The sequence below is a fragment of the Bos taurus genome, chromosome Y (assembly GCF_002263795.3).
Source record: "Bos taurus isolate L1 Dominette 01449 registration number 42190680 breed Hereford chromosome Y, ARS-UCD2.0, whole genome shotgun sequence".
Taxonomy (NCBI): Eukaryota; Metazoa; Chordata; class Mammalia; order Artiodactyla; family Bovidae; genus Bos; species Bos taurus.
The window spans coordinates 6,553,159-6,577,299 of NC_082638.1; the positions used below are offsets into that span (position 1 = coordinate 6,553,159).

The 24,141-nt window shown below is 50.6% G+C and overlaps 1 protein-coding gene across 7 annotated transcripts in view; it reads left to right on the forward strand.

Annotated features, from left to right (window-relative positions):
* The window catches only part of TBL1X (transducin beta like 1 X-linked), a 245,297-nt gene that overhangs the window by 15,987 nt on the left and 205,169 nt on the right, over positions 1 to 24,141 (forward strand). Inside the window, exon 2 of one of the 7 annotated variants that reach the window (XM_024987975.2) lies at positions 20,805 to 20,871. The exons of the other annotated variants lie outside the window; for them this stretch is intronic. The gene's annotated coding sequence lies outside the window, so the exon portion shown is untranslated. The remainder of the gene's footprint in view (positions 1 to 20,804; positions 20,872 to 24,141) is intronic. 7 annotated transcript variants of the gene reach the window in all.

The window sequence follows — 24,141 nt, forward strand, 5'->3', positions numbered from 1 at the left end:
CTCTTGCCTTCTGTCTTTCCCATCGATCGGGGTCTTTTCCAGTGATTCGTTGGACTGAGAACTGTTGTCTTTTTGCACATTCATCTCCCTACACTTGATCACGAACCCCAGGTTTTCCCACTTGGCGCCCTAGTCCTTTCCATACGCCACCTCGGGTCACAGTTACTGACCTCTGCTCGTGCGTTTCAGAACCTTGACGGTGGATTCAGTCTGTATGCAGGATTCCAGGCTTGTTAAGTAAACTCACCTCCTTAGGATGGTTAATTTTTTTTTTTTTAAGTTTGCAGTGTCTCGTAATCATTGGCTAATATCCTCTGGGTTGTTTCTTCTTCCTTCTTCTCTTTTTTAATTTTTATTATTTCTTTTTAAATATGACAGCTCTATTGACATAGACACGACTGAGTGACTTCACTTTCACTTTTCCCTTTCATGCATTGGAGAAGGAAATGGCAACCCACTCCGGTGTTCTTGCCTGGAGAATCCCAGGGACGGGGAAGCCTGGTGGGCTGCCGTCCATGGGGTCGCACAGAGTCGGACACGACTGAAGCGACTTAGCAGCAGCAGCACCAGCAGCATTGAGATAGAACTCACCTACCATGCACGTGTCTCATTCAAAGTGTATAACTCGCTGCTTTCCTGGTATTTTTATGAAGTTGTGCAGCCATCACCGCTGTTTGAGTTCAAGAGCATTTTTGTCATTCCAGAGAAAACCCCACGTGCGTGAAGCATCTCTCCGTGTCCCCCTCTCCACCCAGTCCCTGGCAGCCACCAGGTGTGGTCTCTGTCTCTGTGCATCGGCCTGTTCTGGAAACTTCCTATCAGTGGGATCATGCAGTACGCAGCCTTTGCTACCTAGCCTTTTTCACTTTGCGTCATGTATCAGCTTCTTGTCCCGGCTTCTTGGTGAGCCTTTCGTGGTGTCTCCGGGTGATGGAGTAGGGCTTGAGGGTGGTGTGGGGAATTCGGGTGGACACAGCATATAGGACTGGATCAACGGCTCCTCCGGCCCCTCTCAGATAATGCTGAGATGCAGACTGCTTCAGCAGTGAGGAATGTTTACAAAACCCTTTCCAGGTCAGCTTCCACTCTGGCGGAAACCATAACCTGCTTTCTCTCTTTGTTTATTCCATCTCTTCCCCTAAAGATGTGTGGAGGAAAACAGTTGTGTTCAATTCAAGCTGCACCTGCTGACCGTCTTTTTTCAGTTTCAGTGGTTTCGGAGAGATTTTATGTGTGTGTGTGTGTAATTTTTTTTTTTTAATGGGAGGACGATTATTCTACAATACTGTGTGGTACATCAACGTGAATCAGACACAAGTTTACATATATCCCCGCTCTCTGGGACCTCTGTTGTTCCATGTCCAGTTCTAACTGTTGCTTCCTGACCTGCATATAGGTTTCTCAAGAGGCAGGTCAGGAAGCAACAGTTAGAACTGGACATGGAACAACAGACTGGTTCCAAATAGGAAAAGGAGTACGTCAAGGCTGTATACTGTCACCCTGCTTATTTAATTTATATGCAGAGTACGTCATGAGAAAGGCCAAGCTGGAAGAAGCACAAGCTGGAATCAAGATTGCCAGGAGGAATATCAATAACCTCAGATATGCAGATGGCACCACCCTTATGGCAGAAAGTGAAGAGGAACTAAAAAGCCTCTTGATGAAAAGGAAAGAGTAGAGTGAAAAAGTTGGCTTAAAGCTCAACATTCAGAAAACTAAGATCATGGCATCTGGTCCCATCAGTTCATGGGAAATAGATGGGGAAACAACCCACTCCAGTGTTCTTGCCTGGAGAATCCTGGGGACGGGGGAGCCTGGTGGGCTGCTGTCTATGGGGTCACATAGAGTCGGACACGACTGAAGTGACTTAGCAGCAGCAGATGGGGAAACAGTGGAAACAGTGTCAGACTATATTTTTTGGGGCTCCAAAATCACTGCAGATGCTGATTGCAGCCATGAAATTAAAAGACACTTGCTTCTTGGAAGGAAAGTTATGACCAACCTAGATAGCATATTGAAAAACAGAGACATTACTTTGCCAACAAAGGTCCGTCTAGTCAAGGCTATGGTTTTTCCAGCGGTCATGTATGGATGTGAGAGTTGGACTTGGAAGAAAGCTGAGCGCCGAAGAATTAATGCTTTTGAACTGTGGTGTTGGAGAAGACTCTTGAGAGTCCCTTGGACTGCAAGGAGATCCAGCCAGTCCATTCTGAAGGAGATCAGCCCTGGGTGTTCTTTGGAAGGAATGATGCTGAAGCTGAAACTCCGGTACTTTGGCCACTTCATGCGAAGAGTTGACTCATTGGAAAAGACTGATGCTGGGAGGGATCGGGGGCAGGAGGAGAAGGGGACGACAGAGGATGAGATGGCTGGATGGCATCACTGACTTGTTGGACGTGACTTTGAGTGAACTGTGGGAGATGGTGATGGACAGGGAGGCCTGGCGTGCTGCAATTCATGGGGTCGCAAAGAGTCGGACACGACTGAGCGACTGGACTGAACTGGAGCCTCCTTCCCTGTCCCACATTCCAGGCCTCTAGGTCTTCCCACAGCGCTGAGCTGAGCTGCTTGTGCTGCATAGTAGCTTCCCGTTAGCTGTTTACACATGGTCGTGCATTTGTGTCAGTGTGTCTGTCTCAATTCGCCCCGCCCTCTCTTTCCCCTGCTGTGTCCCCCAAGTCTGTCCTCTGTTTTTGCCCCTCCGTTTTTGCCCTGCAGATAGGATCATCGGTAGCATCCTTCTAGATTGCGCACACACATGCATTCATATACCCTTCTTCTGTGCTGCGTTTTTGGGTGGAGTTTTACAGCATCCCTGCCAAGACATTGGAAGCCTGCATTTACCACGAGGCTGGTGTGAACCTGCTCTGGGGTCACGGGTTCCAACCAGCTAGGTGGTTTCTGAGGGCTCCCCGAAGCCACAGTGCCGGCTTAGACTGAAAGAGAGCGGCAGAGTTGTTGCTTTAAAGAATTTGTAAACTTTCTGTGAGGGGCCAGAATTTCCACTCTGGGGTCAGGTGGGAGAATCTGGAGGCTGATTTTTTTCTCAGACTATCCATGGGCGTAACTTTCTAGAGTGTCTATCTCTAACAAAGGGCTTACTCTTAGGAACTAAAGTGAAGTGAAAGTCGCTCAGTCGAGTCTGACTCTCTGCAACCCTGTGGACTATACAGTCCATGGAATTCTCCAGGTCAGAATACTGGAGTGGGTAGCCTTAATCGAACTCATGTCTCCCACATTGCAGGCGGATTCTTTACCAGCTCAGCCACCAGGGAAGCCCAAGAATACTGGAGTGGGTAGCCTATCCCTTCTTCAGGGGATCTTCCCGACCCAGGAAATCGAACCAGGGTCTCCCGCATCGCAGGCAGATTCTATACCAACTGAGCTACCAGGAGCTGAAGGTCGTGTATTTTCTCAGTTGATCTTGTAGTTGACTGTGCTAGTCTCCTGGCACTCTTGGGACAAATGACCCTAGACTTCCTGGCTTGAACAACTCAACTTTATCATCTTATGCTTCCAGAGGTCACAAGTTCGAGATGAGTCTCAAGTGTGTCGAGGAGGGCCACGTGCTTTTCCAGAGGCTTTCGGGAAGAATGCACTCCTTGCCTTCTCCAGCTTCTAGAGGCCCCCTGTGTTCCTTGGCTCAGGGCCCCTTCCTTGTATTCAAAGCCCACAGCGCACCACCTCTCTGATCACTCCTCCGTGGTCACATGTCTCCCAACTGCAGCCTGGAGAGAGCGCTCACTTAGTGCGGGGCTCACGTGCCCCCGCCGCCCAAGATCTTTAACTTCAGTGCTTCTCCAAAGTCTTTTTTGCCACACACAGTCGTGTTGTCACAGGGCCCAGGTATTACGGCATGGGACTCTCAGAGAGACTGTTATTCTTACTCCGTTGACAGTCTTTCCGTTCAGTTCAGTCGCTTAGTCGTGTCTGACTCTTTGCAACCCCATGGACTGCAACAGGCCAGGCCTCCCTGTCCATCACCTACTCCCGGAGTTTACTCAGACTCATGTCCATTGAGTCAGTGATGCCATCCAACCATCTCATCCTCTGTCACTCCCTTCTCCTCCCGCCTTCAATCTTTCCCAGCATCAGGGTCTTTTCTAGTTAGTCAGTTCTTCACATTAGGTGGCCAAAGTATTAGAGTTTCAGCTTCAACATCAGTTCTTCCAGTGAATATTCAGGACTGGTTTCCTTTAGGATGGACTAATTGGATCTCCTTGCAGTACAAGGGACTCTCAAGAGTCTTCTCCAACACCACATTTCAAAAGCATCCATTCTTTGGCGCTCACCTTTCTTTATAGTCCAACTCTCACATCCATACATGACTACTGGAAAAACTGTAGCTTTGAGTAGACGGACCTTTGTTGGCAAAGTAATGTCTCTGCTTTTTAGTATGCTGTCTAGGTTGGTCATAGATTTTCTTCCAAGGAGTAAGCGTCTTTTAATTTCATGGCTGCAGTCACCATCTGCAGTGATTTTTGGAGCCCCCCAAAAATAAAGTCTCTCAGTTGTTTCCACTGTTTCCCCAACTATTTGCCATGAAGTGATGGGACCGAATGCCATGATCTTAGTTCTCTGAAGGTTGAGTCTTAACTGGGGATGGGGTGGTTGGCGGTGGGGTGATGGGGTAGAGGTGAGCAATCATGTCTCCACCACCCACTTCCATTAGGGACATTCAGCAAGGTTTGGAGACTTCAGGGGATCTCATGGGCAGACGCCACGGATAGTGCTCAGCCCCTAAGAATGCACGAGTTAACCCCCCACAAGGAGTTACCTGGCCTGGGGTCTACACGTGCCCAGCCTGAAGAACCCTGCTGCTGCTAAGTCGCTTCAGTCGTGTCCGACTCTGTGTGACCCCATAGACGGCAGCCCACCAGACTCCTCCGCCCTGCACAAACGCAATTTCCAGGTGACTCTCGTGCACTTTGCAGTTGCAGCACCGTGCCTTGCAGTATAGTCAGCACTGGGAACGGCTGTTGGCAGTCCTTTCCACATAAAGACATAAAGCCCTCCCCAGGCAAAGGGGGTCGTTTAATAGTCTCAGACAAGGCTGTATGCAGGCAAGTGGAAACCTGAAGATCTTGACTGGGTCTCTGTGATTTCTGGGACTTATTATTCTTACTGCTTTTGTACTGCATTCATCCTTTCAGTTTTATTACATTTCTTTCTTTTTCTGCTGCCCAGTCTATCTAATACATGGACCATTTATTTGGTGTTGAAAAATCTGTTTTTTATTAGATTTCCATTTTGAACTTAATTTTTTTTTTCCCCTCCAAGTGGCCTTTTGCCAACTGTTTTCTCTTACGCGTGTGTTCTCTTTTTCTTTGGCAGTGAGATTGCAAGTCCTTGACAGCAAAGATCATGCCTTTTGGGATTGCTTTCTGGTGTGCAGCACGTCGAGCATATGGTTGGTAATGTCAGTTGCTAGCCGTGTCCGTTGAAATGCGCATTGTGTCTTGTGGTTAAGGCTCATGTACCAGACCAGCCTTTTATATCTTGCTGTCGATTCCGGTTCGAGTCTTTGGGGGCTGAGGGGTTTGCCTGTTGATGTTCAGGTGCTAAGTGGCAAAAAGGAGCCTTGGACCCCATTTGAGGAAGGGAGAGGCTGACAGCCTCATTGCTTCTCCTACGCAGGTGGTGTTTTATTTTGGTGATTGAAGCGTTGGAGGTGTGAAAAAAAAATGAAATGAAATCGGGTTATGTGGCTTGCTGGCAGGACAAGCAGAGGACAGAGAGTGAGTCGATGTCTCCCTGGATCGCACGTGCCTTGCACACCGGGCCGATGGAAGAGTTCTTCTAAGAAGCCAGCTGGGGAAGCATTTGCCTCTGAAGGTGCTGAGTCACCTGGAATTTGCAATCATCACGGTGATCCTGAGTCAGGCATCACTGTTTGGGGCTACCAGCAAGTTTTAGAAAAAGAACTTTGTTGTGGAAAACTTTGTTTTTTTTTTTTCTCGGTCGAGTGATGTTTCATTGCACTGGTTCTTGTTGAATGTGTCTTTGGGATGGTCGTTTTAAGAGGAAGACTGTGTGTTCTTCCTGATTCCCCGTGTGAGGCATGACATTTCCTGACTTGGGCAATGGGGAGAGGGTCAGAAGCCACAGAGACAGTTCCAGCCTTCAGCTGTCCTTCTCTCTTTTCTTTTTTTTTTTAAATTTTTTGACTGTGCTGGGTGTTCATTGTGTACCACATGGGCTGTTCATTGCTCCACACCAGATTTCTTTAACTGTAGCGCAGGCTCTGTAGTTGTGACTCATCTCACAGGGGCTCTTGGCAGACCAGGGAGCCAGACCCTCGTCCCCTGCATTGTCAGGCAGATTCTTAACCACCAGACCACCGGGGGTGTCCCCAGCTGTCCTTTTTAATTTTCATTTTGTAAAAAGTGAGGTGTAATTTGATATGTAATCTTGTATCTGGGCTTCCCTGGTGGCTCAGCTGGTAAAGAATCTACCTGCAATGTGGGAGACCTAGGTTCGATCCCTGGCTTGGGAAGATCCCCTGGAGAAGGAAATGGCAACCCACTTCAGTCTTGTCTGGAGAGTCCCCGTGGACAGAGGAGCCTGGCGGGCTACAGTCCACGAAAGAGTCGGACACAACTCAGTGACTAAACGCACATTGTATGAGCTTAAGGTGTGCGACATAACGATTTGATGTATGTAAACATGCAAAGATTGCAGTGGGTTCAGTAAACCACCACCACACTTATTTACTTTTTTTCTCATAGTGAGAACTTTTAAGATTTATTCTCTTAGTAGGGTTTACACACAGACTCCAGTGTTCACAGAGTCATGTATTTGTTTTTTTCTCACGATGAGAACTTTTAAGATTTGTTCTCTTAGCAGTGTTCAGACACAGACTCCAGCGTTATTAACTGGAATCATGTATTGCGTCGAATCCCCAGGATTTATTATTCACTTGGCTGTGCTTGGTCTTTGTATTAGCATTTGGTATTCCGCGCTTCTTGACGGCCTTAGGGGGTCTTAGTCCCCCTGCCCCAGCAGTTGAACTCGGGGCCCCCAGCATCGGAAGTGCAGAGTCGCAGCCACTGGCCCACCAGGGCAGCCCCAGGACTGACTTTACGGCTGGAAGTGTGCGCCTTTGATGCCTGTGTGACCCACGTCCCCTCTCTCCGCCTCCTCTGCTCTGTTCTCTGTGACTTTGAGGAGTCTCTGCTTCTTAGGAAACCAACCACCCTGTCCGACCTGACTTCCCTGGAAGAGGCACCCGGGATGTTACTCGTCCTGAACAAATTGCCCTTAGGAGGGAACAGACCTTCCCTTTCTGTTTGCCACGCCTGCATCAAGGCGATCTGAGCCCCCGAGTCCTGTCCCAAGAGCAGAAGACAGTTCGTGTGATCGTCTCTCGAGCGTGCAGTGGAAGTGTTAGCCCCGCAGTCCTTTCCAACTCTGCTATCCCAGGTACTGTAGCCCCACCAGGCTCCTCTGTCCGTCCGTGGGATTCTCCAGGCCAGAATACTGGAGTGGGGTTGCCACTTCCCTTCTCCAGGGCGTCTTCCCGGCCCAGGGGATCGAACCCGGGTCTCCCACAGTGGCAGGCAGGTTCTTTGCCATCTGACCCACGGAGAAGAGAAAGTTGTTGAGACTGGGGATGGATGTGGCTGTGTGTGCGTGTGTGTGAGAGAGTGCGTAAAGGGGAGAGAGGGACAGTCTGATGAAACCGCCTGAGTGCAGGGAACATGTGAGGAGATGTGCTTTCGAGGACAGCCGGCAAACCTTTGCCAGCGGGCTGGGTGTGTGACCTGTGACTCAGAGTGATGAGGGAGATCCCAGGGGTCATTTCCTTCCAGCCGTCTTGTCGGAGCCATGGGACAGTGTCTCCGTTCAGATCTCCAGAACACTCTCTAGGAACTCTTGATGGTCAATGGAGGTGATGTTCCTCCGCTTGCCTCTCGGTGTTCTACAGAGCTGGCATCATCAGATGAGCAGTCCCTGTGTTCCTTTGGTGACTGGGTCATTTGTCAGAGGAGGGTTGCACCCTGATCTTCCTGGAAGCTTTGACTTCTCACAGGGTAAATTATTCCCTTCCTGTCCACATGCAGAAGCAGGCACATAGGAAGCAAATACTTTCAGAAATAAGGTGGATTCTCCCGTTGGGAAACTGGGGTTATTTGAGCCAAGGCAAGTTTCTGACCTTATCCAAGATTTGCTGGATGAAATCAAAGGAGAGCCATGTAACTGGAGATTATAATTATTTTTTTTTCATTTTTGCGATACCAAGACTTTTGAGAGTCCTGCAAGGAGATCAAACCACAGTCCTGAAGGAAATCAACCCTGCATGTTTCTTTGGAAGGGCTGATGCTGAAGCTGAAACTCCAGTAATTTGGCCATCTGATCAGAAGAGCTGACTCATTGGAAAAGACCCTGATGCTGGGAAAGATTGAAGGCAAGAGAAGAAGGGGACAACAGAGCATGAGATGGGTGAATGGCATCATCGACTCGATGGACATGAGTTTGAGTAAACTCCGGGAGCTGGTGATGGACAAGGAGGCCTGGCTTGCTGCGGTCCATGGGGACTCAAGGAGTCGGACAATGGCTGAGCGACTGGACAATATCATGACTGATGTTCACCTGGAAGGACCCTTAAATGGGAGCGGCTTACTGAGTTTTAGGCCTAATGCTCTCAGTAACCGCCCATGTGACCACTCACTGGCCCCAGGGGAATAAACGAATCATCCTATTTCTTCTGTCTGCCGGGCCCTTGCGCTCCATGCTCTCCGAAGGTCCCAGCTCACAGTACAGTTGGTCCATCTTCAAGACTGTTCACATTGACCTGCCCGGGCGGTCTTGTGGTTAAGCATGTGCCTTGCAACGCAAGGGACTTGGCTTCAGCCCCTGAAAGGCTTCGTTTCAGACCAAAACGAAGGTCCCGAGAGCCACACTAAGACCCAATACAGCCAAATAATTATTTTTTTTAGAAGGGGAACTCTTTACAGCCTGTAGTTTGAGTTACTGGAATTATGGGGGGAGTCTAGCTTTGTCACAGGAGAAGGCAAGGGCACCCCACTCCAGTACTCTTGCCTGGAAAATCCCATAGACGGACGAGCCTGGTAGGCTGCTCTCTATGGGGTCGCACAGAGTCGGACACGACTGAAGCGACTTAGCAGCAGCAGCAGCAGCTGCTTTGGCACTTGCAGAGGTAAAAGTTACGTGTGGTGAAACCTGGTGGCCAGCACTCGGTCTTTGGGATGTTCTCTTGTTACCTTTTAGGGAATGCTCTATGCTAGTGCTGTTCCCTGGAAGTTATTAATGACCCAACTGCCTTGAACAGGAACCGGGAAAAGGACCCACCTTCCAGCAGTTTGCATCCTGGAGGGCTTGTCTTAGAGTGAGATCTGAGAGCCTTTCTTATCTAGCCAGCCGGACGTGGTATAATTGAAGGCCTGTTTGGAGCACCCTCCCATCTTGGCAACCGCAGGCCTGTTTTCTGCCGTCTTGAGTCTTTCGTAGATGAAGTTGCTTTGTGTCATATTTTAGAGTCCGCCTCTAAGTGATATCACGTGAGGTTCGCCTGTCTCTTTCTGACTTAGTGTGATTGTCTCTGCGTCCATCCATGTAGCTGCAGACGGCATCACTCCATCCTTTTTCACGGCTGAGTAATATTCCACTGTGTATAATATGTACCCTGTCTTCCTTATCCATTCCTCCCTCAGTGGACTTTTATGTTGTCTCCCTGTCTTGGGTATCGTGGCTCGTGCTGCTGTGAACATAGGGATGCATGTATCTTTTCTAAATCTTAGTTTTCTCTGGGTCTATACCCAGGAGTGGGATCGCAGGGTCCATATGGCAACTCTTGTTTTTAGTGTGTTTTTTTTTATGAAGAGCCTTCGTGGCGGCTGTGCCAATTTACATTCCCACTGACGGTGTGCGAGAGTTCCCTTTTCTCCGTACCCTTTTCGGCTTGTATTATTTGTAGAGTTTCTGATGATGGGCATTCTGACCGGTATGAGGTGGTCCCTCTTTGTGGTTTGGACGCGGCATTTCTCTGATGTTAGCGATCAGCCGCGTTGAGCATCTTTTCTCGTGCCCGTTGGCCATCTCTGTGCCGAGACTCATTCTTTACAAGGAATTTGCCCTTACCGTGCATTCCTAGGTACAGAGTCCTTCAGTCAGTCGTGTACAAGGACTGCACAAAGCCGTCGTTGAGACCTGTGTGTTGACTTGTTGGCGTCGAGGGATCCGTGGGACATCTCAGTCACAGAGTGCTAGAAAGACTGTCAACGATTTAGGTTTCCACATTTTCAGGACTCGGGTCCCTCTCTGAGGTTAGCGCTCTCTGAATTGTTTATGTTGCAACGCGAGAACAGCGGAGCCTGGCTGTGAATGCCGGGCTGCCTTTTTGGTTAATACATATTTGATTGCGAAACTAGATGGGTGATTAATTGGCTGGGTCTCTGCCGCTTGTTGATCGCTCATTTTTAATATCATGCACTCAAACAACTGGATGCGGTCCTGGCCTCACCGGCGAAGCTTTCGATGCTGATGGAAGGCCTCCGTTAACTCCTGCAGACCCTGACCGTGAGCACGACTCAGGACTGTGGAAAGCCAGTCTCAGTGGGGGGTGGAGCTGTAAAGATGACACTTTTTTGCGCTTTCTGTTCAGGAGTTTTGGCTGTATTCTTTTTGATGCTTTTGTGAATGATGTCTTCTTAATTTCATTTTCAGATTGTTGATAAGTACTTGCAGGATATTACATTTTCATGCAATAGGAGAACTTTTTTTTCTTCCTAGTTACAGGAAGAGATCTTTTTTTTTTCCCTCCTGGTTCACTGCCTGTGTCTGTGGCAGTGAGTTTGTATGGACTTGAAAGACCTTCTGAGGGCTTGTTTGCACCCTTTGGTTAGCCCCCAGTTTTTAGTTCCTCAGAGCATCAGTAAGAGAGGCTACTAGATTAAAAAAGAAATTATTTAGAGAATTTTCATTTAAGATGAGTTACTTTGGTTGGTTATAAACCACAGCAAGTTCCAGAAATAGTGCCGAGAGGTCCTGTGTACCGCCTCCTCCAATGGTGCCCTTGTTACATAACTTCAGACCAACAGCCAAAGCAGGAAATCGGCATGGCGTAACGTAGTCACTTTGTCCACGGTCCCTGCTGGGAGTGCACCGGTTTCTGCTTGCACTCATTGGTGAGTTACATGTTTTTAAAGGTAAACATTCGTAATATCTCGTCTCGCAATCCTTGGGTGGAGGATAAATGGAACAAAAGGGGATGGAATGAGTTAGGGCTTTTAAACAGGCACCCGTTAAAAGATTCCCTTGACTTTCCTTGGCGGCCAAAGTGGATGGGACAGGTGGCAGCCCACCCCGGAAGGCACGGGTCGCTTTGAGTGGTTAAAAATCCAGATGTGTGCAGTGCCTGAGCTCCCATCAGGGGTGTGCTCCTTTGGTTTTCAATGCTCAGATAATACAAGCTAGTTCCCAGGTCTGGCAGGGGCATGGGTGAACACAGTGTGGAAGAGAAACCGCCCGCGCCGCCCCCAACTTGTCTATTGAAACCCGAAATCACAGAGTCTGGCTTCATGTCCTTAATGAGTTGCCACGGCCCTTCTTCAGTAAATGGATGGAACAGCCTCTTCTGTTCCCGTTTGGTGATGGTTTGCTATTATTCCACGCCATCAGGATCCCTCTTTGGAATTTCTTCCCTGTCTTCCTTTTGGGTGATGGTGTACCACGCGTCTGGCTGGGACAGTGGAGATGCTATTAATAAACTGATACATAAAATGGACATGCCTCTCCCACCCCATGGAATGTGGTAGAATGGTTTTCTCCCCCTCCGCCCCCCACTCCTCTTGGCTTGGTCAGTGATAGTCACAAGACAGCCGTGAGATGCGTGGCTCTCTGTGGGGTCGCAGGAGTGGGACAGCATCTCTTATCTCAAGAGCCACCCTGTGTGCGCCCAACGCCCGGGGGAGCAGCCCAGACGAGCCAATCAGGGGCTCGCTCAGGACAGTAGCTGTCGCTCTGGCATCGAGAAGCCCCCCCGCCCCCAGTGCGTGTGAGTGTCTGGTGCACTTGCAGGAGCTGCTGCTGTGGCTTGAGCCCCTGAGACGTGATCATAAAACTGGGAAATTGGTCAGGAAGGTCACTAACACAGGGGAGGCTGTCAGATTCGTACAGAGGCTTGCAGGCTGAACCAGAAAGGGCCTGGTGGGCAGAAAGGAGATGATGAGATGACTGTTGCCTGGGACTGGGGAGCTGGGTGTTGCAGCTCGTGAGTGCCGAGGGATGGGGTTGAGGACTGCTACTGGGGTTCCTGGAAATGCTCTCTTGATTGAGCTGCTGGCTGTTGAACGAGTCTGAATTTACTGCAAGCTCTTCACTTGCATACCTTCCACTGAGTGAATTGTCTTGGTATGTGCTTTCTATCTCAGTAACACTATTTTGGAAAAGACCCTGATGCTGGGAAAGATTGAAGGCAAAGGGAGAAGGGAGTGGCAGAGGATGAGACGGTCAGAGGACATCACTGACTCATGGATGTGAGTCTGAGCAAGCCCTGGGAGTTGGGTGATGGACAGGGAAGCCTGGCATGCTGCAGTCCATGGGGTCGCGAAGAGGTGGATGTGACTGAGCGGCTGAACGACAGCCACATTATGTAGGGGGATCGTTCATCGTGCATTTGGCAGAAAGTACTTAGGTCTCCTTTGTGACGCTGGAGAGTCACGGGGACCAGAGTCAGACACGACTTAGCAACTCAACAACAGGAGCTGTTTTAAAACAGATTCAGGACCGCTTTCATACTTTGTGCCCTGAACATCCGTCCCGTGATCACGTGTGGTGGTCAGAGGCACCCCCCGCCCCCCCACCTGTGAGGACAGGGTGTGACTTCGTGTTTGGGGAGAGCAGATTCGGAGATTGCGGCTCCGGAAAACACGTCCCGGTCTGTTATCTCCGCTCCAGCCTCAGTTAGGAACTGGGCGTCCACAGTGAGTGGGCAGACAGTGGCTGCTATCAGAGGAAGTGGGGCGGTATCTTCTCTGTGTGTACATTTTCCCTTTTCTCAGCCGCCTTTGACTCCTGTCTTCCAGCAAACAGACAGCCAAGCAAGAGAAAGCGTGAGATTAGGGAGGGGAGGGAGCGTGGCATGCTGCTTTCATTTACAACAAGATACACATCTGGGAGGGAAGACAAAGCTTCCCACACTTCCAACACAGAGATGAAGATGGAGACGTCAAAGGGGCAGACTTGGAAAGCGTCCTTCTGAATGTTGAGGGGTAGGAAAAATTCTGAAAACGGGTACCTCAAGTCACCCTCATCACCTTTCGTGAAATTGATATCAGCTCAGTTCCGTGTAGTCGTGTCCGACTCTTTGTGACCCCATGGACCGCAGCATGCCAGGCTTCCCTGTCCTTCACCAACTCCCGGAGCTTACTCAAACTCACGTCTATCGAGTTGGTGATGCCATCCAACCATCTCATCCTCTGTCGCCCCCTTCTCCTCCCGCCTTCCGTCTTTCCCAGCATCAGGGTCTTTTCCGGTGAGTCGGTTCTTCGAATCAGGTGGCCGGAGGATTGGAGTTTCAGCTTCAGCATCAGTCCTTCCGATGAAGATTCAGGGTGGGTCCTTTCTCTGCCGTGGAGGAGAAGTGCTTGACACACATGTGTGCTTGTGTGTGTGACCCCCAGTTCTATGGTTTGCTCTCCGGTGAATCTCGCTTGGAAATGATTACAAGTTTATCCTTCGAAGTCATGTGAACTATTTCTCCATTCATAAGCAGAGCTCTGTTTTAAAAAAAAAAGCACATCCAGGTGGTCATTTCATTTTCCTAACACTCAGCAATTTTTGCCACAAGCTTTGTACAGTTGGCTCCGTGCTTAAGCTAATCAGGGAATGACTGAAATTAACCATCGGGGGCGACGGAGCTGAGATGGGAGTGAGGGAAGACATGGAGTTTGTGTCTCCCCAGGAACTTAGCAGGCATTGGTGGGGGGCCTTGCAATTCATGGGGTCGCAAAGAGTCAGATACGACCGAGCGACTGAACTGAACTGAACTGAACTTGGGTAGAGGGCAGACAAGACAGCCCCAGGGACTACCAGGGGTTGTTATTTTTTATTCTTTGTTCTGGTTATTTTTATTTGTTTTTCATCTCTCTTTTTTTTTAATCTTTTTTTTTTCTTTGTATTCCCTCCGAAATCCCACTGCTTGTGGGATCATGGTTCATGGGCCAGGGATCGGTCCTGAGCCCCTGAGTCTGAAATGCTGAAATAACACACTCCCCAGGCCCTAAGGAATAGTAATCAGAGTGAGGTCTCCATCTCAACACCAAGACCCAGCTCCAGTCAACTGCCCGAGAACTCCACCACTGGAACCTCAGGCCAAACAACTAGTGAGACGGGCACAGTTTCCAACCCATCAAAAAAAAAAAAAGAAACAAGAAAAAAAAAAAATTCCCCGTCAGGTTTAAAAAACCATTAGCACTTCGTCTCCTAAGAAATGTTGTCTGCTGCTGCTGCTAAGTTGCTTCAGTCGTGTCCGACTCAGTGCGACCCCATAGACGGCAGCCCACCAGGCTCCCCCGTCCCTGGGATTCTCCAGGCAAGAACACTGGAGTGGCTTGCCATTTCCTTCAGTGCATGAAAGTGAAAAGTGAAAGTGAAGTTGCTTAGTCGTGTCTGACTCCTAGCGACCCCATGGACTGCATGCAGCCTACCAGGCTCCTCCGTCCATGGGATTTTCCAGGCAAGAGTACTACCATTGTCTAAACAGCTGTCTGGTTTTTTTTTTTCCCTGATTGGGGTGTTGGTTGGAGCTCTCCTTGGGGGGTTGGTAGAGCTTGCGGGATCTTGTTTCCTGAGCAGGGATCAAACCCAGGCCCCCTGCATGGAGATTGCAGTGTCCACTGCTGGGGAGCCAGGGAGGTCCCTGAAGAGTTACCCTTTGCTATTTTGTTGCAGCATATAAGTCACATGTCTTCCTTGTAAGCAGCTGTGCACTCAACACAGCAGTGTGGAACGGCAGAAGAGGCAGGCTGGGGATTGTAATTGCTGAGTGAGGAAGTGGCTCAAGGCTGCGGGGAGGAGGGACCACCCCACCTTTTGCCCCAGTGGAACCAGCGCTCCTTTGCGTGTTTCATCTGCAGGCAGAGGACTTCTTGGTGTGACTTCCTGCGTGTTGCAACCCGAGCAGCCTGTCCCGCCTCTGACCTCTGCTGTGTGGACTCCAGCCTCATTCCCGGGTACCCAGTGCGTTCTCAGTGGCCAGGGTCACGTCCCCAGCTTGGCACCTGAACCTGGACTTTGGGGCTGGAGTTAGTGGTGTGGCCGAGGTGGGGAGGGAAGGATAAACGTCATCGGTGATGGACATGTGGTTTTTTTGGGTGCCCGCTATCCGCAGGCGGGAATGTCTGTCCTCCCTGAGCCTGCACGAGGCATCCACATCCGTGGAAAGGCTCTTCCTTGTTTGGCAAGCGGGGCAACCAAACTGGGGGTAGTGATGTGCCACGTCGCCAAGACAGAATGGGGACTTCAGGGTCCATGCTCTCTGCAGGGCAGCGTTCTGGTTCTCAGCCGCCTGAGGTTTATTCAGCCCGAGTTCATGGCACTGATTGCTCTCAGGATTCCACAGGGACCTCGGGACTCGGGGTGGGGTCACGGGCCGGGAAGCTGGAGGCCTGGGCTGGGTGCGTGGGAGCCCTGGAAAAATTGGACGGTGTCCGGTTCCAAAAACCGTCTCTTGAGCCGCAGCGTGAGACAGGCTTCCTTGAAGGCAGAGGCCAGACTTGGCCTGCCACCTGTTTTGGTACAGCCTGCGAGCTCAGAATGGTTTTGTATTTTTAAACGGCTGGAAAAAGCCTCCTATTCCGTGACACATGAAAATGATACGAAATTCCTAGTTTTGCTGGAACCCAGCCATCCCTGCTCGTTCAGATAGCGTCTGGGGTTGGTTGCCTTCTCCCTCCAAAGGGAGAGTTTCCCTCGGGCCCCTGGAATCCTCCTGTGTTGACTCTCTGGCCCTTTCAGAACCAGCCTGAAAGGGGATCTGAAATGGTGGGATCCCTGCCTGTCCGACTCTTTGCCACCCGGTGGACTTGTAGCCTGCCAGGCTCCTCTGTCCATGGGGATTCTCCAGGCAAGAATGCTGGAGTGGGTTACCATGACCTCTTCCAGGGGATCTTCCCTACCCAGGGGTCGAACCCACGTCTCACGCATTGCAGGCAGATTCTTTACCAGGTGAGAAACTTGGGAACCTGGTATTCCACAATTAGAGAGTCACGTGTTTGACATGAAACTGTGTCCCAGTTAAGACGAGATGGTCCCAGGAAAGGTAGAGTGCATTAAACTGGGTGTATGTGCACATGTGTGTGTAAAGTCGCTCACTCCTGTCAGACTCTTTGTGATCTCGTGGACTGTAGCCTCTCCAGGCTCCTCTGGCCGTGGAATTTTCCAGGCAAGAATACTGCAGTGGGTTGCCATGCCCTCCTCCAGGGGATCTTCCCGGCCCAGGGATGGAACCCGGGTTTCTCATATTGCAGGCAGATTCCTCGCTTTGTGAGCCACCAGGGAAGCCCACATTCAGCTGTGTCAGCCATGTATATGGCAGGGTTGCAGTGGATGGGGTGCTGGCTTCATCAGAGCAGATCAGGGCCGGTGCATAAAAAGAGGGGTACAGGGTGTCCCTGAGCTTTGTGGTGAAAGGTTGTCGCTAGGAGCCGTGAACGATGCCGCGATTCTTGGGCCTCCGAAGGACAGGAATTCGTTCTGGGGCCTGTGACAAGGCTTCATGGCTCAGAGCTTGTTGTAATAAAGTTTTAGTAAAGTATAAAAGAGATGGAGAAAGCTTCTGACATAGACACCAGAAGTGGGCAGAAAGAGTGCCCCCCTCCCGCACCCTGCTGGTTTTTAGCAAGAAGTTAGCAAGCTGCTAAATTAGAGGAAGGAAATGTCTCAAAATTCAGAGACTGGCACCAGGCCTCTCACGCACAACATGCATTCTGAGATAACATTGGCACCAGGCGAGTCATCCAGGGCCATAAAAACGATTGAAGAAAGGCAGGTTTCCGAGCAAATGCATGGTTTCATTAACATCGCTTTAGGAGGCATTTCCATGAGTAAAACATTGGTTTGTTGAGCCATTATGGGTTCTGAGGCTTAGGCGAATGACTTGAACACAGAGTCTAGGGTAAATACAGACTTCATTAACGTAGCTTCAGGAAAACATTTTCTTAAGAAAAACGCATTGGTGAGCTCAAGGTGTGAGAAAAGTGAGGTTCAGGTGGAACTGGGTGTCATGGCAATGCAGAGTTTTAAAAGAAACCTTTAAATTTTGTGTAGAGCAAGGGGAAAATAAAAGTCTGACACCTGTGCTGTGTTTCCTCCTGTGGATTAGGAGAGAGAGAAAAAATTGTCTGACACTTTGCAGCCTGTTTCCTCCATTTGGTGACCCGTGGCTTTCCAGCCCATTACCCTCTCGGTGGGAGAAGAGAGGAAGTTGGGTCATCAAGAAGAGACCTTTGTCAGAACTTCTCTGGTGTCCAGTGGCTAAGACTGCCCTCCCAATGCAGGGCGGGCCCAGGTTCGATTCCTGCCCAGGGAGCTAGATTACGCATGCTGCGGCTAAAGACCCTGCATGCTTAACAGCTAAGACCAGGCACCGCCAAACAAATAGAAACTCCCCCTAAAGAGACCTTTGTTCGTCTCTCTTTGGGAGAGAAAGAGAATCTCCTACTTTCTCTTCATCCCCGTCTCAGAGTTGCTGGTGGATAAAGACCACTGCTAAGCTCCCATCTCCAGAGGATGAGATGGTTGGGTGGCGTCACCGATGCGATGGATATGAGTTTGAGCAAACTCCGGGAGTTGGTGATGGACAGGGAGGCCTGGTGTGCTACAGTCCATGGGGTCGCAGAGAGTCAGACACAACTGAGCGACTGAACTGAACTGAAGCTCCTCTCCTCGGAGGAAGATGTTCTGCTCGCTGTAGGTCTTGGGGGACAGCCCAGTACCATTGGTACTCAGAACGCAATTGAAAGGCAGGGCCCACTGCTGGGAGGTGGAACAGCTAGGATTTGGCATGCAGTCTTCTTCCTGGGTGCTGACTACATTCTAGCACCTTCCGTGGAAGGCTTGGCTTAACCTACTAATGGCAGTGACCCATTTCTTGCCTTTCTACCCATTTTTTTTTTTTTTTTTGATATGGACGAATTTTTTAAAGTCTTCATTGACTTCGATACAATATTGCTTCTGTTTTCTGTTTTGGTTTTTTTGGCCTCCAGGCAATGTGGGATTTTAGCTCCCCGATCGGGGTGGATCCTCTACCTTTTGGATTGGAAGGTGGAATTCTTAACCACTGTACCACCAGGGAAGTCCGTTACCCACTGTTGTTTTTCTGGGTTGTTTTTCCTGAAGGCTGGAGTTTTCCAGGTGGAGCTAGTGGTAAAGAACCCACCTGCACAAGCCAGGAGATTTGAGAGACCCGGGTTCTAGCCCTGGGTCAGGAAGATCCCCTGGAGGAGGAAATGGCAACCCACTCCAATATTCTTGCCTGGAAAATCCCACGGACAGAGGAGCCTGGTGGACTACAGTCCATGGGGTCGCAAAGAATTGGACTTGACTGAACCAACTTAGCATGCAAACGCGCTAGAAGAACTTTCAGTGAGAAGCCAGTGCAGCCTTGGACGATATCACACCTGTAATTTGGAGCCCACTTTACTTTTTAAACCTGTCTTGTGTTGATGGGCATGGTACGAAGCCAGGGTGTCCCATTAGCTGTGGTATCCTGGGTGGCTTCTGTTTTTTCCTTCCCATTTCTTCTGTTTTCTTTCTAGATTTCTCAAGCCCTCATTGCCATGTGCTGGAGGCATCCACTTCTTCTGGTTGGGAGTGGCATGGAGAGGGACGTTGCAGAAGGGGTCAAGTTGAGGCTTTAACAGCAACAGTGACGGAGCCAGGGGGTATCGCTGGTGGCTCAGATGATAAAGAATCGGCCTGCACTGCGGGAGAAGCCAGTTCGATCCCTGGGTCGGGAAGATCCACTCCAGTATTCTTGCCTGGAGAATCCCATGGACAGAGGAGCCTGGCAGGCTGTCGTACGCAGGGTCACAGAGTCAGACACTCCTGAACAATTGACAGACACAGACACACACACACACACACAGCCCAGATCTTTTTCACTATTAACCTACTTTGAAAGCTGCTAGAAGAATCGTAGTCTGGAAACTTCTCTGCTTTCTCCTCTGCTCCTCGGACAAGATCTACAAATAACTTCAGGGAGAGCTGGGCACCTGGCTCTTTGGTCTCCTTGGCCTGGGAGGTATCAGGGTAGGAACTGAGGCTCCCAGGGGCCTTGGTGTTCTTTGGGAGATGGTTGGTGGAGCCAGCTATTCTATTTTTCCTGGACCCACCCCTGCCTACCATTTCTTGTCCCTTTAAATATGCTCTGTTCACACCTTCCCTTCCTGTGCCAGGAGCTGGAACACGTGTGCAGGAGTGCAGAACGGGACGGATCACGGTGCTCTCAGGAGCAGGTCGGACTGGGATGCTCAGCTGTTTTAAGCGTGAAGTAGAAGAGCCTTTGGAGAAGGCAATGGCACCCCACTCCAGCACTCTTGCCTGGAAAATCCCATGGACAGAGGAGCCTGGTGGGCTGCAGTCCATGGGGTCTCTAAGAGTCGGACAAGACTCAGCGACTTCACTTTCATGCATTGGAGAAGGAAATGGCAACCCACTCTAGTGTTCTTGTCTGGAGAATCCCAGGGACGGGGGGCCTCGTGGGCTGCCGTCTCTGGGGTCACACAGACTGAAGTGACTTAGCAGCAGCAGCAGAAGAGCCTTTAAGAAGGGTCTCCTGTTCTAGATGAACAAGTGTGTGACTCTGAGGCCCTGTGCTTAAGTTGGACAGTGAGGTGGTGGAGGGGTTGCGTTGCATCTGTAGCAGAGGCTGTCGCGGGTGCCCTGAAGCTTCCATGTGGCGATTGCCTCAGCGGAGAGTGGGTGAAGTGCCCTGGAGCTCTGGGATGGGGGAGCAGGCAGCGATGCAGTGGGGCAGGTCTGGGGAGGAGAGCCGTGAAGGAGCATGTCCACAGGAGCGCAGGGAGCCGAGAGAGATGGGAGGGAGCAGCCGGAGAAGCAGGGGCTCTCGGGCCTGCAGAGGTGGTTCAGCACCTAGAGGTTGGGAACCCCCTGTGAGAAGCCATGGGTGGTTTTCGGCATTGGGGAGCAGTCACTGGAAACGGGGTGACGGGCGAGAGGCTGGAGGTGGCTGGGTGCGTGCATCTTCTGGGAGGTCCAGCCCTGAAGGTCAGCAGAGAAGTGCAACAGCCTTTGGGCTTCCCTGGTGGCTCAGTAGGTCAAGAGTCTGCCTGCAACGCTGGAGACCTGGGTTCAATCCCTGGGTAGGGGAAAGATTTCCCTGCAGAAGGGAACGGCAACCCACTCCAGTATTGCCTGGAGAATCCCCATGGGCAGAGAGTAGCCTAGCGGGCTACAGTCCATGGGGTTGCAAAGAGCGGGACACGACTGAGCTCGACAAAGCACACACCAAAGCCTTTGGGAAGGAAGCTAATGTGCGGAGAGCGGTTTTAGTGTGGGGGAAGACCGGGTGATTGGGTGGACGCTAACAGGAGGTGAGGCTTCCCTGGCTGCTAGGACCAGAAGGAATCCACGTGCAACGCAGGAGATGTGGATTCGATCCCTTGGTTGTGAAGATTCCCCTGAAGAAGGGCATGGCAACCCACTCCAGTGTCCTTGCCTGGAGAATCCCGTGGACAGAGGAGCCTGGCGGGCTACAGTCCACAGGGTTGCAAGAGTCGGACACAACTGAGCAATTAGTACTTTTTTTTTTTTTTTAACAGGAGGTGAGAGGTTCAGGAGTTGACATACAGGATGTGGGCTGTATTTCTTTCCCTTGGAAAAGGAGAGGTGGGTACATTTCTTGTGAGACACATGGGAAGGTGGTGAGGGTGTAGACTTTGAGAGCGACGGATTCGAAAATGATTTCTCTTTAAAAACTGTACCGAAGGATGACCAAATATGAAGGTCTTGGTTTTGTGAGAGAGCCAAGCGTCCTGACCCAAGGGAAGCCAGACGTTTTGGGGCAAGCTAATGCAGGAGACGAATTAGGCTTTCAGACTGCTTCAGAAGAGAGGCTGTAAGCTTGGTGTAGAGAGCTTGGCGATGTCTCTCCTTCCTGCCTGCCCTTCTCTGCAATCACCGGCCCGTACTTGGAATCAGAAAGTCTTATCTAGAGTAGATAAGTAGTCTTATCTACTCTAGATAAGACTTTCTGTTTAACAGGCTGAGCTCACTGCTTGGGTTTTAAAAAATCAATGGATTGGGACTTGCCTGGTGGTCCTGTGGTGAGAGATTCCACCCTCCCAGTGCAGGGGACCTGAATTGTACAGTCAGGTCCCATATGCTGCAACTAAGACCCAGGTGGTGGTTTAGTCGCTAAGTCGTGTTTGACTCTGTGTGAGTCCCCATGGACTGTAAGCCTACCAGGCTCCTCTGTCCATGGGATTCTCCAGGCCAGAATACTGGAGAGAGTGGCCATTCCCTTCTCCAGGGGATCTTTCACCAACCCAGGGATGGAACCTGGGTCTCCTGCATTGCAGGCGGATTCTTGACCACCTGAGCCACCGATCTGTGTGTGTGTGCGTGTGTGTGTGTGTGTGTGCGTGCGTGTGTGTGTGTGTGTGCTTTCCTGGTGCCTCAGTTGGTAAAGACCTGCTGCATCCACGTAAATAATTTTTTTTTAAAGCCACCCACTGTTGCTGGTCTGTGTATGGGCTTCTCTGGTGGCTCAGTTGGTAAAGACCCAGTGCATCAAGTAAATAATTAAAGAGGAAAAACAAAAGGCTTGACGCATAAACCAGGGCAGACTGAAAAGGATTCATCGAAGATGGTCTCATTGAGCAAATATTCTCCAGCAGGGCTTTTTCCGCCACGATGATGCGTATCTGTATCCTTGCTGTCCAGTGTGGGAGCCGCTGGCCACTTGCGGGTGTGGATTTACGGGGCGTCTCATGAGCCAGCAGGATGAGGGCTTCTGTAATGTCCAATCAGCAGAGCCTCCAGGGGCCAGGGCTTGGGGAAGCTGAAAGTAGCTGGGGGGAAGATGGCCTGGGTGGGGTGAACACAGAGGATTGGGAGGGGAGAACGTCTGCGTGCTCATGGCCCCTGCGAACCAAAGCTGGGCTAGCTATATTTTCCTCTCTTCTCGCTTCTGTTTGTTTCTTTGTATTTATTTTTTCTCTTTGGCTGTGCCGGATCTCTGTTGCTATGTGCAGGCTCTCTTTGAGAGGGACGGAAGCCTACGTGCACGCTTTCTCTAGATGTAGTGACTGGGGGGGCACTGTTCTTTGCTCGGGTTTCTTCTCTTGCAGACCTCAGGCTCTGCATAGGCATCCACAGTGTCGGCACTCGGGTTCAGTACTTGCGGCTCCCAGGCCCTGCAAAGTACAGGCTTAGTAATTAGGGCACTCCGGCTTAGTCGCTCCAGACTCTGAGGATCAGGGATCCCACCTTCCCCAAATTGGCAGGCAGATTCTCACCCATGGCGCCCCCAGGGAAGTCCCAGCTTCTGTTTCTTCTTACTCATTGCTTTTGTCGTTCACTTGCTCAGTCTTGTCCTACTCTCTGCGACCCCAAGGAATGGCAGGATGCCAGGCCTCCCTGTCCTTCACCAACTCCCGGAGTTTGCACAAACTCCTGTCCGTCGAGTCGGTGGTGCCATCCAGCCATCTCATCCTCTGTCACCCCCTTCTCTTCTTGTCTTCAATCTTTCTCAACATCAGGGTCTTTTCCAGTGAGTCAGTTCTTCGCATCAGGTGGCCTGAGAATTGGAGTTTCAGCTTCAGCATCAGTCCTTTCAATGAATACCCAGGACTGATCTCCTTTAGGATGGACTGGTTGGATCTCCTTGCAGTCCAAGGGAGTCTCAAGAATGTTCTGCAACACCACAGTTCAAAAGCATCCATTCTTTGGCACTAAGCCTTCTTAATTGTCCAACTCTCTCACATCTGTACATAATTACTGAGAAAACCATAGCTTTGATTGTATGGACGTTTGATGGCAAAATGATGTCTCTGCATTTGAAAATGCTGTCTAGGTTTGTGATAGCCTTCCATCCAAGGAGGAAGCGTCTTTTAATTTTCTTCTTATTTTCTTACAATTTAAGAGGAGAAGGGGATGACAGAGGATGAGATGGTTGGATGGCATCACCAACTCAGTGGACATGGGTTTGGGTGGACTCCAGGAGTTGGTAATAGACAGGGAGGCCTGGAGTGCTGTGGTCCGTGGGGTCGCAACGAGTCGGACACGACTGAGTGCTTGAACTGAACTGAAACTATAGGAAGCTTGGAATTACCCGGTTTCTCTGCTCAGCCTGGGGAACTGATCAGTACCCAGGGGCCTTTGCTTATTCGTTGTTAATGGATCATTGCTGGCTGTCTCTGATGACAGCAGGGAGGAGGAGGTGAACATGCTCTCCTTGGGTTCGGGGAGGGCGGGAGGATGCCACAACACTCACATCTCCGTTTCCTGCCCCTGCTCAGCGGCCCCCATCTTTAAATATCAACGCTTGTCAAGCCCTCCACCCTCTCTGTGGACATTGCAGCCTTGAGAAGGGAAAAGATCATCTCGAACTTTCCATCTGCGCGCCAAGGGGTCAGAGCCCATTGAAAGCGTGGGCTCAGTTGTGTGCATCCCATCAAGCAGTCACATGGTTTGGGGAATCTTGTTAAAAACCCGTTGGTTTTGTCGGGAGAGAAAAAAAATCTTGCAGCTGCGTCTTCTGCAGCCTTCTCAAGGCCTTTTAGTCTAGCGCTGCAAGTGCAAGCTGGGCGTCATAAAAAAGGAAAAAATTAGCAGAACCCGTTGCTTATCCAGGAGCTCCTTGCTCTATTTGTGTCTTTCCCCACTCATCGCCCTTCTGCAGAGAACACTTCCCCAGTTCCCTGCCTTCCCCTCGCCGCAAAGCAGCCCTGCACCACGTGCTGTCTGCCGTCTGCCCCCCTCCCCACCCCCGCTTGGCAGAAGCACCGTCTGAGTGGCTGTGAATGCCAGATTGTGGGGGGACCCCCCTCGCCTCACCCCGGCTGCTCCAGCGCCCTCTGCTTCTACCAGGCCTGCTTGTCCTGGGACTCGGATTTGTTCCCCACCCCAGGGGCTCCCCAGAAACTCCCATGCAGG